General features: G+C 42.0%; 1 protein-coding gene across 1 annotated transcript in view; it reads right to left on the reverse strand.

The window, feature by feature from the left end:
- The window catches only part of LOC138647834 (uncharacterized), a 140,995-nt gene that overhangs the window by 93,741 nt on the left and 31,512 nt on the right, over positions 1–15,742 (reverse strand). The window lies entirely within an intron of this gene.

Genomic DNA, 15,742 nt, shown 5'->3' on the forward strand with positions numbered 1-15,742 from the left:
AAACTGAGATTTTGGTTTTATCCTAAATCATATGACAAGGCTTGTTAGCAAGTGGATATTGAGTTTTAGGATAGCCACTTCCTATAGGTGGCATTAGAGTTCTAATCCTCTTTGTCTCTGAAGAGACAATTTACATATTTACCAAAGGAGCATTGCAGCTTAAAAGTCTCTTTACCTTGGCATCTCAGGCTTGACATGTTCCTTTCCACAAGGAGAAATGTTACCCCTTGGATCTCAATGTAGAATTTTTAGAAACTTACTGAACCCGGCGAAGTCAAACTAATTGCAATACACTTAACAAGAATCACCTAAAATGGTCAAGGCCATTTCACATATTGCAGAAGGTTGCATCATTTATAGAAGAATCATGTAATATCAGGTGTGGCCAGGACAGCTTCCTCATAATGCCTTTTAGCTATCTTACCATATAGCTTCAGCTATTTGGACTGACTACTACAGCCTGTATTAAAACAGATGCAGGAAATGCAGCCGCCATTTTTTGATACATCTGGATAGTGAGAGGAAGACACAACTCATAGCTTAGGCATAGAGATATGAAAGAAAGTCATTCAATGCTGAACAATGTGTGACAGCACACTACTGAAAGAAAATAGTCTATGAGGAAAAGTGGAAAATACAGAATTCTTTTGATGTGCAGTGAATTGATTCACTACAAGTAAAATTTGACTAAAAAATTCAGCTAATCTAAAGAACATCAAATTTCAAAAGATTTGCTCATCTCCAGTATGCTTCATAGAGCCAAAAACAAAGCATTTACATTTGTTAAATGTATGTAATGCAGTTTTGGTTCGCTTAGTAAAACTTTAAGAAATTAAACAAATTAGGTTTAAACCTAGGACTTTGAGGCATTCGGACCTTATAGTCATATGTCAAAAAATGGTCTGCTACTCATCAGCGTTTGGTCAGTATGTCAGATTTTACCATTAGAGATTTCTATCACTTGATGGAAGCTTCTCAAGCTTCTCCTGTCAAGCAGTCTGTGAAAAATTGACAGCACATGGATGGCACCCGAGTGCTGTCTGATTGGTTGAGGACCCTTAGACTTAAATTGGCAATTTTGATCCATGACTTGATCCGTGACATGACTACTTATCGGACAATTCTCTGTGATTTTGTGCGGACCAGTCAGATAGAACTTGTACATAAAAAACAGAGCCCTAATACTATCCTCTCTCTTCTCCTTCTGAGTCTCAGACAATAAAAGGTGAATTCTGTAGCAGTTTTTCTCCACTCACTCTTCCTCATTGGTAATTATTTACTATTTCAATATCAACAAATGTTTCAACGACAAAGGAAGTTTCTGAAGATTTGTGGTGAGCCTGCAGTCAGAGAAAGGGGAGCTAGAGAATGCTGGGAGATGAGGATGGTTTTACATGCAGTGTTAAATTGGGATGCCAAGGAACCACCAGTAACATTGACTCTGGGGGCCCACTGTCCAGCTATATGCATACTGTATATTACATTAATCACAGAGAAAAAAGCAGAGATGATTACCTGCTCAGGCCTCCAAAACAAATGCACTGGCAGGGTGCAGCGGACCCGATTAATGATGGCAGAAAAACAGGTGCAACAATACCGATGAAACAACTACTTTCAATCCAGTGTTGACTAGTGTTGAACGATATCTTCCGATATTTGGAAATATCGGTATCAGATTGGATTGGCCGAGATCCAAAAAATATTGGATATCGCCGATACCGATACCCAATACCTATGCAAGTCAATGGAACAAAAATATCAGAATTAAAATAAACCCTTTCTTTCCTTGTAGGTTAATTCTGCATGAAGGAAAACAACTAAGAATAATGTGGAATGTATTGGGGGAGGTGGAGGAGACATTAAATCATAGAGGTTTAGCCCAATCAAATGGAATAGCAGGAATTAATTTTTTTAAAGACGTTCGGAGTTACAAAGATATTGACTAGGGTGGAGCGAAACGGATCGGACAAATTCAAAAATCACCGACTTTCGGCAAAGTCGGGTTTCATGAAACCCGACCCGATCCTAGTGTGGGATCGGCCACCAGGTCAGCGCCAATTTTCAGCCAAAGAAAGAGGATGCAGAGTGCGGGCAGCATCATGGTGGGGCATGACAGTGATTGGCTTGCTTTCTGCGGCGTCACAGGGGCTATAAAGGGGCGTGCACACCGACCGCCATCTTACTTCTGCCGATTGAACGAGGGAGAGGTTGCTGCAGCTTCATCAGAAGAAGGGATATAGATCGGGAGGGAAGATTAACCCCCAAACCGCTTGTGCTGTTTCGATTTCCACTGTCCAACACCACCTTTTCTTTGAAGGGACAGTGGAGGCTATATTTTTGTGCATCAGCTCTGTAGCTTGTTAGGCTGCCTTATAAGGCTCCCTGATAGGTGCATTGCTGTTTGTATGCTGCTGTGCAAACCAACTGCTTTCTTAAAAGCAAAAATCCTGTTGCTCCTTTCTGCACAGTTATCTTGTTTATTTGTCCACACTTTTGTGTGCGGCAGTCCTTTTTATTGCTGCCATACTTGTCCTGAGATCATTGTAGGGAGATTGAAATTGTACTACAGTCCTTGTATTTTTTCATATATCTTCCAGCCACGTTCTGCCACTTACATTGTGCAGTGTTATACACTGGGCCTGAGTTTTGGTGCATTCTCCCCCCCAAAAAAGGAAGATTCAAATTGTCACAAAGTGGACCTACGTCAGTTCTGTTAGTTTGTCGTATATCTTCCAGCCACGTTCTGCCACTTATATTGTGTAGTGTTATATACTGGGCCTGAGTTTTGGTGCAGTCTTCCCTCCAAAAAAGGGAGATTCAAATTGTCACAAAGTAGATCTACGTCAGTTCTGTTAGTTTGTCGTATATCAACCAGCCACGTTGTGCCACTTACATTGTGTGGTGGTATACACTGGGCCTGAGTTTTGTTGCAGTCTCCCCCCAAACAAGGGAGATTTAAATTGTCACAAAGTGGATCTACGTCAGTTCTGTTTGTTTGTCATATATCAGCCAGCCACATTCTGCCATTTACATTGTGTAGTGTTATACACTCGGCCTAAGTTTTGTTGCAGTCTTCCCCCAAAGAAAGGGAGATTCAAATTGTCACAAAGTGGATCTACGTCAGTTCTGTTAGTTTGTCGTATATCTTCCAGCCACGTTCTGCCACTTACATTGTGTAGTGTTATACACTGGGCCTGAGTTTTGGTGCAGTCTCCTCCCCCAAAAAAAGGAGATTCAAATTGTCACAAAGTGGATCTACGTCAGGTCTGTTAGGCTACGTTCACACTAGCGTTGCGCCGCCCTGCGTCGGCGACGCAACGCGCGACGCATGCAAAAACGCGCGCAAAAGCACGCAAAAACGCGCGCGTTTTGCGACGCGTGCGTAGTTTTTTGACCAAAATCGGACGCACAGAAAATGCAACTTGTTGCATTTTCTTGCGTCCGACGCTAGTGTCGAAAACGACGCAAGTGTCGAAAAACGCCACCCAAAAAACGCACGCGTCCCCTATGTTAAACATAGGGGCGCGTCGCCGCTGCGTCGCCGCTGCGTCGCCGGCGCAACAGCGACGCACATTGGCAGAACGCCAATGTGAACGTAGCCTTAGTTTGTCGTATATCAGCCAGCCACGTTCTGCCACTTACATTGTGTAGTGTTGGGGGGGCGTGTCCTGGCTGCTGCAATGTGAGGAAGCAGGAGTCTTAAGCTCTCACAGAAACCCTGACAACAAAGCGTCAAAAGTGACTTTGAGACCTTTTTTTTGCCAAGATTTTGCCTTCAATCAAAAGCCTAACTTCTAAAGCTTAAAATGAGACCAAAACCAGGTCTCTGGGCAAAGCAGAAACCGAGATAAGAAGATCTGAACTTTCTGTGCTAGAAGCACCTCATGGTGACACTGCCATTGTGAGAAGTCTTTGTCTCCCCTCCTGAAGGATTACAACATCTACAGGCTCTCACACACTGGAGCTGAGCTGTGACAAGCAGCTGAAGAAAGAGCCTGTTGCTGGGGATATCCCCAGACACCTCCGGCTGCCAGGAGGATTGCAGTTCGATTATTGCAGTGCAGGACCGTGGGGGCCGCTCCAGAGCCCCCCTCATCACAGCTCAGGGGCCGATCCGGACCGCTGCAGCGGCGGGAGGGAGACCTTTTGCCGCTGCGGCCATCGCTGGAGAGGACACCTCCGCGCCAGATGTGAAGCCGCGACTTGCCGCTAATCACTAGAGGACACAGCAAACTAGGACGCGAGCACCGCAGCACAGCATTCTCAGGCCAGGATCCGGAGATCTACAGCTGGTCCAGGAGCAACCGTCACCGCAGCCTCAGAGGACGGCACACTGTAGCAGAACCCCTGCAAAAGTATCACAGCATTACAGTAGCGGCCGCAAGAACTGGTGCAGGGGACACAGCAGCACCGCCTTAATAGGCAGAAGGTAAGACTGCTACAGAAATCACCCCTAGTACCGACGAGCATATTTAAAGCTGGGAGCATGCAGCTATGGAACACTGATAACTTTATTAGCGGAAGCCGCGCTGTGGTATAAATTTGTGTACTGTTTGCTGGAAAATACTGCAATAAGGTGCGGGTAGCAAAGCTGTGGAATATAAATAATTGTGCACTGTGATCCAGAAAGTGATGCAATAGTGAGCGGGCAGTAAAGCTGTGGAATAAACAACTGCCTTCATATAAAGTAAGGGGTATAAATCCTGAGAGGCTAAGACTATATAACAGAGGGGACTTTGGAGCTGTGTACCACCAAAATAACATCAATTAGTGCGCATATAGGCACAAACAAGTCAGAGTGATTATCAAATACTGTGGCAGAGCTGGGCAGCTGCAGCAGGGGGGGGGGAGGTGCACTTAGCCTTGCATAGTGGTAACCTGAGTACAGAAACCTAACATATGTGAAGATACTATTATCACTGTGCAAAATAAATCTGGGGAGATCCCTCAAAAAGTAACTTATAAAGGGATTGTGGTCACATTATAATCGTAATACTTATTAAATGGAGCAAAGAACCGGAATAAAAAAACACGCTTCCAGATCATATGTGGACATACCTAATTTGCTGAGCCCAGACAAGTCTAGATCCCCACAAAAAGGGGACGATTATAAATCAAATAAAGCAACAAGGTTGCAATCAAGTAACATAAAAATGGCTTTGCAAAAAAGTGCGCCCGCAACACGGTCCAACAACACAAAAACAAACACAGAAGTGAAAGTTAAGGGTTCCCCTTCTCCAATTGTTGTTATCCCAGCTGGGGTACAAGCGATGGATACTTCCTTGTCAGCAAAAAGATCCGCTTCTGAGGAGCCATTAGTACCTATAGGTAACACTAAAAGGGATCGTCCGGACTCGGACATAGGGGCAGTTAAACCAAATATTCAAGAAGAATTTTTTCAAACCATCATATCATTAATAGATGACAAACTAAACGCCGGATTTGATAAACACAATTCAATATTTGAAGAAGTATGTGGAGGTTTTGCAAAAAAACTGGAACTGCAAGACTCTAGAATATTCGAATTAGAACAGAAAACGGAGTCCCTAACTACCCAAAACATGGCACTAAAAAAGGAAATAAATGACATGAGGCTTAAAATAGCGGACATTGAAGATAGGAGTCGCAGGAATAATCTAAAAATAAGGGGTATACCGGAGGAAGTAAAACAGTCAGACCTTCAGGACTTTGTAAAAACAGTGTTCAAAAAAGCTTTGCCCGATATCTCAAATCTGGAACTTTGCATTGACAGAGCCCATAGATTGCCTAAACCAAAAGGAATATCAGAGGAGAAGCCTAGGGACACTATTCTCCGCTTACATTTTTACGGGACTAAAGAAAAAATACAGAATTTTGTCAAAAATAAGGGATCCCTACCGGAACCTTATGATAGGTTGAAAATCTTCACAGACCTTTCTAAACATACATTGGATACGCGCAGGTCCTTTAAACCTCTGACTGATATTCTCAAGGAGGAACATATCCAATACAAGTGGGGTTTCCCTACAAAACTTATGTTCCATTATAAGGACAAATTCAAGATCATTAACTCAGTAGAGGAGGGTCTGAACCTCTTTAGATCTCAAAATTGACAGAACTGGGTAGTTTTTCTAACCTTTTCTCTCCTTTATAATAGGCTTTAGTTAAAAGATGGTCTCTAATTAAGGGGGTATTGTGGGAGTTTTATTACACACAAACTTTTCCCCCATTGGATCAAAGGTCCCTTTAGGGACGAAGATCGGTCGATTGAACTGGATTATTTGAAGTTAAACAACACAACTGGTTTTTCTTTTTTTTTTCTCTTTTATTTTCTATATTTCTAGTTCAATCTTGATATTCTTTAGGTATTAAATTTGTTTTAAGTTTTTTTCTTGCAGCATCATCAACGGTCCACAACATGCAACTGAAATTCATGTCCTACAACGTCAGGGGACTCAACAATCCGTGGAAGAGGTATGCCGTCTGGAGGGAGATTAAACAACTGCAGGCAGAAATTGTATGCCTGCAGGAAATAAAGCTCCGAGAAGGTAATCACCCCACATTCTCAAATAAAAACTTCTCACACTGCTTTTCTTCATTGAACAAAGGAAGGAAGGCAGGAGTGATTACATTGGTTAAAAACACTGTTCCATTCCAACTTATAGAAGAGCTTAAAGACACAAATGGCAGATTTCATATTTTAATTTGTCAAATTAACGCGGTAATTTGTACCATCGTAAATATATATGCCCCTAATACAAAACAACTAAGCTTCCTAAATAAGGTTATGAGGAAAATCCATAAATGTAAACAAGGAGAATTATACATTATGGAAGATTTTAATATGGTCCCCGATGGGAAACTTGACTCTACTTCTGCCTCACGTAGTTCCTTTATTAATCTCGACAAATGGATTACCAGTAACGAGTTATTTGACACTTTCAGATGTTTAAACTCTATCTCGAGGGAGTTTTCCTTCTTCTCACTGGTACATAAAACAGAGTCCAGGATTGACCTGTTTCTAACAGAAATATATACTATAACTAAAATAAAAAAAGCCACTATTCTGGACAGGTCAATATCTGATCACTCACCCATAGTAACTGAAGTCATGATTGGACCCTATCTTAAAAATTCTGCTTTGTGGAAATGCAATAGTTACCTGCTGAACGTTCCAGAATACAGAGAGGAAATTAAAACCTCATTGCAAAATTATTTCAAAGAAAACATAAATGGTGAAACACACCCATTTGTGATATGGAACGCCCACAAAGCAGTAATTAGGGGAAAATTAATTCAGATCTCAGCTAGACATAACGCAAAACAAAGAGAAAAAATTATGAATATTCAGAAAAAAATCAGAGAAAAAGAAAATAATCTTAATAACCCAAATAATGACGCGCAAAGCGTTTACAAAGACATACTCGCACTGAGACAACAATTGAATAAAGCTATTATGGAGGACTATGAAAAAATAATTAAGGCATCAAAATTTAAGAACTATTCCGAGACTAATAAACCGACGAAATACATGCTAGCCAAACTTAAAAGAGACAGGATAAATAAAAGAGTAAATAAAATAAAAAATAGTTTGGGGGATATGATCCACCATCCAACAAACATAGCAGAAGAATTTCCTAAATTCTACCACAAATTATACAGGTCCTTCTCAAAAAATTAGCATATAGTGTTAAATTTCATTATTTACCATAATGTAATGATTACAATTAAACTTTCATATATTATAGATTCATTATCCACCAACTGAAATTTGTCAGGTCTTTTATTGTTTTAATACTGATGATTTTGGCATACAACTCCTGATAACCCAAAAAACCTGTCTCAATAAATTAGCATATCAAGAAAAGGTTCTCTAAACGACCTATTACCCTAATCTTCTGAATCAACTAATTAACTCTTAAACACATGCAAAAGATACCTGAGGCTTTTATAAACTCCCTGCCTGGTTCATTACTCAAAACCCCCATCATGGGTATGACTAGCGACCTGACAGATGTCAAGAAGGCCATCATTGACACCCTCAAGCAAGAGGGTAAGACCCAGAAAGAAATTTCTCAACAAATAGGCTGTTCCCAGAGTGCTGTATCAAGGCACCTCAATGGTAAGTCTGTTGGAAGGAAACAATGTGGCAGAAAACGCTGTACAACGAGAAGAGGAGACCGGACCCTGAGGAAGATTGTGGAGAAGGACCGATTCCAGACCTTGGGGAACCTGAGGAAGCAGTGGACTGAGTCTGGTGTGGAAACATCCAGAGCCACCGTGCACAGGCGTGTGCAGGAAATGGGCTACAGGTGCCGCATTCCCCAGGTAAAGCCACTTTTGAACCATAAACAGCGGCAGAGGCGCCTGACCTGGGCTACAGAGAAGCAGCACTGGACTGTTGCTAAGTGGTCCCAAGTACTTTTTTCTGATGAAAGCAAATTTTGCATGTCATTCGGAAATCAAGGTGCCAAAGTCTGGAGGAAGACTGGGGAGAAGGAAATGCCAAAATGCCTGAAGTCCAGTGTCAAGTACCCACAGTCAGTGATGGTGTGGGGTGCCATGTCAGCTGCTGGTGTTGGTCCACTGTGTTTCATCAAGGGCAGGGTCAATGCAGCTAGCTATCAGGAGATTTTGGAGCACTTCATGCTTCCATCGGCTGAAATGTTTTATGGAGATGAAGATTTCATTTTTCAGCACGACCTGGCACCTGCTCACAGTGCCAAAACCACTGGTAAATGGTTTACTGACCATGGTATTACTGTGCTCAATTGGCCTGCCAACTCTCCTGACCTGAACCCCATAGAGAATCTGTGGGATATTGTGAAGAGAAAGTTGAGAGACGCAAGACCCAACACTCTGGATGAGCTTAAGGCCGCTATTGAAGCATCCTGGGCCTCCATAACATCTCAGCAGTGTCACAGGCTGATTGCCTCCATGCCACGCCGCATTGAAGCAGTCATTTCTGCCAAAGGATTCCCGACCAAGTATTGAGTGCATAACTGAACATTATTATTTGTTGGTTTTTTTGTTTGTTATTAAAAAACACTTTTATGTGATTGGATGGGTGACATATGCTAATTTATTGAGACAGGTTTTTGGGGTTATCAGGAGTTGTATGCCAAAATCATCAGTATTAAAACAATAAAAGACCTGACAAATTTCAGTTGGTGGATAATGAATCTATAATATATGAAAGTTTAATTGTAATCATTACATTATGGTAAATAATGAAATTTAACACTATATGCTAATTTTTTGAGAAGGACCTGTATAACTTAAAGGATGATCCTTTAACCCCCATTCCAGATCCAAAAGAAATTAGGTCATTTCTTAGTAAATTACACCTTCCAACAGTGGAATCATCAGATCTAGATAATTTAACAAAGGCCATCACAGTATCTGAAGTCAGAGATACAATAAAATCCCTGAAACTCCAAAAATCACCAGGACCAGATGGGTTGGTTAATGAATATTACAGGATCTTCTCAGATCTATTGGCTCCTCACATGACTAATATTTTTAACACTGCATCAAGTTTAGGTGTTCTTCCCAAAGAAATGCTGGAGGCAACTTTGATAATGATCCCAAAACCACAGAGCAACATTGACGAAATAAAAAACTATAGGCCTATTTCACTTATAAACACAGACGTTAAAGTTTATTCGAAAATCTTAGCTAATAGGTTAAAAGAAATCTTACCAAAAGTGATAAAATATGACCAATCTGGGTTTATCGAGGGGAGACAAACCTCCGATGCCACCAGGAGATTACTCAACATTCTCAGCAAAATTAACGCCAATGGTACTTCATCTGTCCTGTTGACACTTGATGCCGAAAAGGCGTTTGATCGAATAAATTGGCAGTATCTTAAAATGGTGATGGAGAAATTCGGTTTTGATGATAAATGGCTCACGTCGGTATTTGCGCTTTACTCGATACCCAGTGCAAAAATTTACATTAACAACAACTTATCAAAATCCTTCCCAATAAGTAATGGAACTAGACAGGGTTGTCCACTGTCCCCCCTGTTGTTTGCCCTGGCAATTGAACCCTTAGCAGAAATGATTCGTATTAACAAGAATGTTCTAGGAGTGGACATCGGTAACAACCAATATAAAATATCCCTGTTTGCAGACGATATGTTACTAACTCTAACAGACCCCCACAATTCCATTAAAAACCTCCTGGAAACACTTGAGGAATTTTCTAAAATTTCTCTATTTAAGATAAACAATATTAAATCAAAGATACTCCAACTCAATTTACAAGAAGAAACCATTAATTCAATAAAACAAATGGTAGATTTTACCTGGGAGGAGGAACAGATTTCATATTTAGGAATTACTTTTACAAAAAGGGTTAGCGAATTGGCCAAGACTAATGGGGAGAACATTCTTTCAGTAATTAATAAAGATTTTCAATCATGAGGTAAAGTGGGGTTATCGTTGATGGGTAGGGTTCTAGCGGTCAAATCAATGATACTTCCAAAAATTCTGTACATCTTTAGAACATTACCTTTGATGTTTTCTTCAGAATTTTTCAAAAACTGTCAAAAAAAAAATACTGTCTTTTGTCTGGAGTGGGAAAAAAGCCAGAATATCTAGGGACATCCTTTACAAAAGTAAAAGAAATGGTGGATTAGGTCTCCCGAACTTACAAGCATACCACAAAATTAATTTAATAAAACATAGCCAGGGATGGTTCAATAAAAAAGATAACCCGGTGTGGCTCGATATGGAGTTGTCTTTAAATAAATCTGATTCTTTGGGACACCTTCTCATTAAACATACCCTAAATTTAGACAAATATAAACGTAGTCATCTGATTATCTCAGCCAATCTTCAAGCATGGGATAAATTAGCTAAAATCCCGGGGGAAAAAAATAAAACAACAATTGGGGAAATTCTACCAATTTCATTAATAACCTCTCTATTCGGACAAAAATTTCCAACATTATGGGAACAAAAGGGAGTAAAAAAATTAGGAGACTTGTTGGCAAACAATAAACTACTAAATTTCTCAGAAATCAAACAAAAATTTAATATCCCTTCGTCAGAATTTAATCAGTACCTCATTGTTAAAGAATGCCTTCAGATCTTCATTTCTAAGGCTTCTCCTAAATTCGAACCAATATATTTATTGCTTAGAAATCTTGATCATAAAGTTTTCTGGAGCACTAAGTTCCTATATAATATTTTCAATAAAGACTATACATTTAAAAAGAACAAATACATGAAAAAATGGGGGAAAACATTAGGCCTACAAATAGATGACGAGCAGTGGGAAGAAGCATTAAAAAACACTTATGCCTCTAATATCTCGCTTCCACTCCACGAGACATATTACAAATTAGTTACAAGGTGGTATCTTACACCAGATAGAATTACTCATTTCGGCGGAAGCTCTTCACCGTTGTGTTGGAGGGGATGTGGAAACAAGGGGGACTTACTTCACATATTTTGGTCATGTCCAAAATTAACAAACCTGTGGAAGCAGGTCTCCAAATACATTAGTACTCTGCTCAATGAGGACTTTGTCCTGACTCCCCAGACGGCTCTCCTATCAGTGGACATCGAAAAATTACATTACTCAATGAGGTTTGTAATAATCCATATCTTGTTGATAGTTAAAAACAAAATTGCAGCGATGTGGAAGAGCTCTGAGGCTCCGAGTTTCCCTGACGTTGTGGACAATCTTAATCTTCACAATTCCTTAGATCTTAAATTCGCTATAGCGAATGGATGTTTACAAAAATATGAAAAAAAATGGAATAAATGGAACCTCAGATTCCAAAATCGGTAATCTTTTCGGTGGATTGTGGTGTTGTTGACGAGTAACTAAGTTAAAAGTTTTCTTTCTTTATTAGGGCAATTTGTTTCTGGCCTAACTAGGTCAGTGGCCCAAAAAGCAAGGTTATTGCTTATCTGTTAGTTTTGTTCTTTCTTGTTTTGTTATTATGTTTCCCCTGCCCCTTCCTCTTCCCCTCCTGTTCCCCTATTCCCCTCACCCCTTCTCCCAACCACTTCCTTTTCTTTGATGTAGATGCATACTAATATTTCACAAATGCATTATATTGGTTTTGTTTAAAAAAAATTGTTAATAAAAATTATTTGAAAACATTGTGTAGTGTTATACACTGGGCCTGCGTTTTGGTTCATTCTCCCCCAAAAAAGGGAGATTTAAATTCTCAACAAGTTTATATGCACCTTCTACCTTGTTTTACAGTACCAAGTACAAGGAAAGTGAGAGGCACAAGGGGGCATTCTTTGCGTCTGGAGGAGAGAAGGTTTTTCCACCAACATAGAAGAGGATTCTTTACTGTTAGGGCAGTGAGAATCTGGAATTGCTTGCCTGAGGAGGTGATGATGGCGAACTCAGTCGAGGGGTTCAAGAGAGGCCTGGATGTCTTCCTGGAGCAGAACAGTATTGTATCATACAATTATTAGGTTCTGTAGAAGAACGTAGATCTGGGGATTTATTATGATGGAATACAGGCTGAACTGGATGGACAAATGTCTTTTTTCGGTCTCACTATATTACTATGTTACTATGTTACCATATAAAATGGTTGTTATTTTGGTTAGATTTTCCCAAAAATGAGGAAGTCTGGTGGAAGAGGCCGTGGGCGGTCGTTGCCAGCTGGTACTGATAGTGGTGGTGGAGCATCTGGTGGTAGTGGGAAAAGCAAAATAGCACCTAAGGCTCGAGGTGTTGAGCCAGCGTCATCGTCTGGCTACACAAGGCCTCGAAGGCTCCCTTATCTGGGAGTAGGAAAACCGCTTTTAAAGCCAGAGCAGCAGGAACATTTTTGGCTTTCTTTGCTGACTCAGCCTCTAGCTCTTTCGCCTCCTCTTCAGAAAGTTCCAAATATAACAGCAGCGAGTCGTCAGTGGATGCTCCTGGTCAGGGACAAGTCGCTTCCTTGTGTCTTTCACCCAAACCAAAAGTGAAGGATGCGGCAGGCGACACTACAGTTTACTCCATGGAGCTCTTTACACATACCGTGCCTGGGTTAGAAAGGGAAATTGTTAACAGCCCATTACAAGATGAATCGGACATGGAGTGCACTGATGCACAGCCACAGCTAGATTATTATGCAGTTCCATTGACTCAGATCACTACATTGCCCTCGCAGTGTACCGAGCCAGAATCTGACCCTGATGAGACTATGGTGCCCCGTCCCGAACGCTATAGCACCTTACATGGTGACACAAAGGAAGGTGCACATGACATTGAAGAGGAGGTGATAGATGACCAAGTTGTTGACCCAGATTGGCAACGATTGGGGGAAGAGGGTGCCGCTGCCAGTATCTCAGAAGCAGAGGAGGATGATCCGCAGCAGCCATCTACATCGCAATACCTTTCATCAGGCAGGCCCGTATCTAGCCAAAAACGTTTGTCAAAAACAAAAACAGTTTTAAGATAGCGTGGCCATCTGGTGAAAGTAGCACAGCGTGCAATGCCTGAAAAGGTGTTCCATAGTAGGAAGAGTGTAGTGTGGCAATTTTTTAACCAAGATCCGAATGATCAGTGCAAAGTTACCTGTAAGAAATACTCAAAGACCTTTAGCAGAGGGAAGAATCTCCAAAATTTAAATACAACGTGCATGCTTAGACATTTAACCAGCATGCACTTGCAAGCCTGGACTAACTACCAAACGTCCCGTACTGTTGGTGCACCTGCTCAGAATGAAGGTAGTCAGCAACGCTACATTGCTTCCCTCACTGTAAGCTCACTGGTTAGGACATCACCAGCAGCAAGTGTGGAGGTATCATCGCAAGGCCAAAGCTGTCAGTGAATCATAAGGTTCTTGGTAGGAAACACTATACAGTATGTAGGCCAACATCAAGAATACCATCACCAACCCTCTCTCAATCTTCCATGTCCACCACCACCCCCGCTAGTTCCACCATATGCTGCTCTCCAGTCCAGCTCACCCTACAAGAGACTCTCATTAGGAAAAGAAAGTACTCATCCTCTCATCCGCGTACACAGGGTTTGAACACCCCCATTGCTAGACTAATCTCATTAGAGATGATGCCCTACCGGTTGGTTGAAAGCAAAGCTTTCAAAGACCTAATGGCCTATGCAGTACCACGCTATGACCTACCCAGTCGGCACTTCTTTGCGAGAAAAGCCATCCCAGACCTCCACCAGCATGTCAAAGACCGCATTGTCCATGCACTGAGGCAATCAGTCAGTGGAAAGGTGCACCTCACAACAGATGCATGGACCAGTAGGCATGGCCAGGGACGCAACGTGTCCATCATGGCGCACTGGGGACAGCCAAAGTGGGACAGTTCTGCCTAGCACACAGTCTAGGAAACAGTTGGCTGTAGGCGTTTGCCACCCCTCCTCCTCCTCCTCCTCCTCCAGAAGCGAAAGCTCGTCCACAGAGCGCAGTCGCACGACCACTCCATCCGCAGCTGCCAGTGTTGCACATGAGGTGTCCCATTATGGAACAGCTAGTGGTAAGCGTCAGCAGGCTGTGTTAGAAATGAAGTGTTTGGGCGACAACAGACACACCGCGGAAGTACTGGCCGAGTACTTGCAGCAAGAAACTCAGTCATGGCTGGGCAGTGTACATCTTGAGGCAGGCAAGGTAGTCAGTGATAACAGAAGGAATTTTATGGCTGCCATAGCCCTTTCAGAACTGAAACACATACCTTGCCTGGCTCACACCTTGAACCAGGTGATGCAGTGCTTCCTGAAAAATTATCCGGGGTTACCTGCCCTGCTTCTGAAGGTGCGAAGACTTTGCTCGCACATCCGCCGGTCGCCCGTATACTCCAGCCGTATGCTGAACCATCAGCGATCGCTGAATCTTCCCCAACACCACCTAATAATCGAGGTTGCAGCAAGGTGAAACTCCACACTGCACATGCTTCAGAGGCTGCGCATGCGCCGCTGGTGCCGCCATCATTGGCCGGATATGGACATGTGACGGAGGTCAGCTAGGTTATTAGCAGGTCCTGGTCGCCCTTCACTCAGTACTCCCTTGAAGAAGCGGCGTGTTTTAGCCGCGAAACGCGCGTCGGGGACGTTATCCTGGCGGGATTCCCCTCCTCTGTTGCCCTTTTGAGCCGGTAAGCTGACTTGCGTTGACCTACTATACTTGCACTTTGGCTATTTGGATTGGCATCGTATTACTGGTCAGCCTGCCGCTTTGCACTAGGTCACATTGCATAGGAAGGCTCTCTACATTCTCTTTCTTCCATGTTCTTTATGTGCGATTTAGGGACTCTAGAGGGGTGGTTCTCCCCTTGTCTATGTTAATCGTGGAAATATCTGCACCTTAAATATTACTGATGTATGTTGTTTTTAATGTTTGTATTAATAAAGCAATTGTTTATATTATGCTCCGGGTTCTCCTATCTTTATTCAGATTATATGGAGCGAATTTGATGTGTCTGGCTATATATAACACACATGTGTTCTTTTTCCCAGACCACTGATATGACTTTGGGATTTGTTATATCATTAATTGTTTCTGTGTGTTTCACAGTCTTTCCCTCTACATCCATGGATTTCCGTGCACGTGATCGTACCTGGCGTGCACAACTGAACGAGGTGTTCCATGATAGCATAGAAGGGGGTAATGATGGGCCCAGCAGAGAGTTACAGGAGACGATTACACGCTTTAAAGATCTTCTGCGCAAAAGAACGCGCATCTGGTGGAACCACAAATTCCTGGATAAATACATCCAAAAAGATCTCATTCCAAGGGGACTCCGGATACAGGTGTTCCCCTCATTTCCTA

Source organism: Ranitomeya imitator, chromosome 8 (genome assembly GCF_032444005.1).
Source record: "Ranitomeya imitator isolate aRanImi1 chromosome 8, aRanImi1.pri, whole genome shotgun sequence".
Taxonomy (NCBI): domain Eukaryota; kingdom Metazoa; phylum Chordata; class Amphibia; order Anura; family Dendrobatidae; genus Ranitomeya; species Ranitomeya imitator.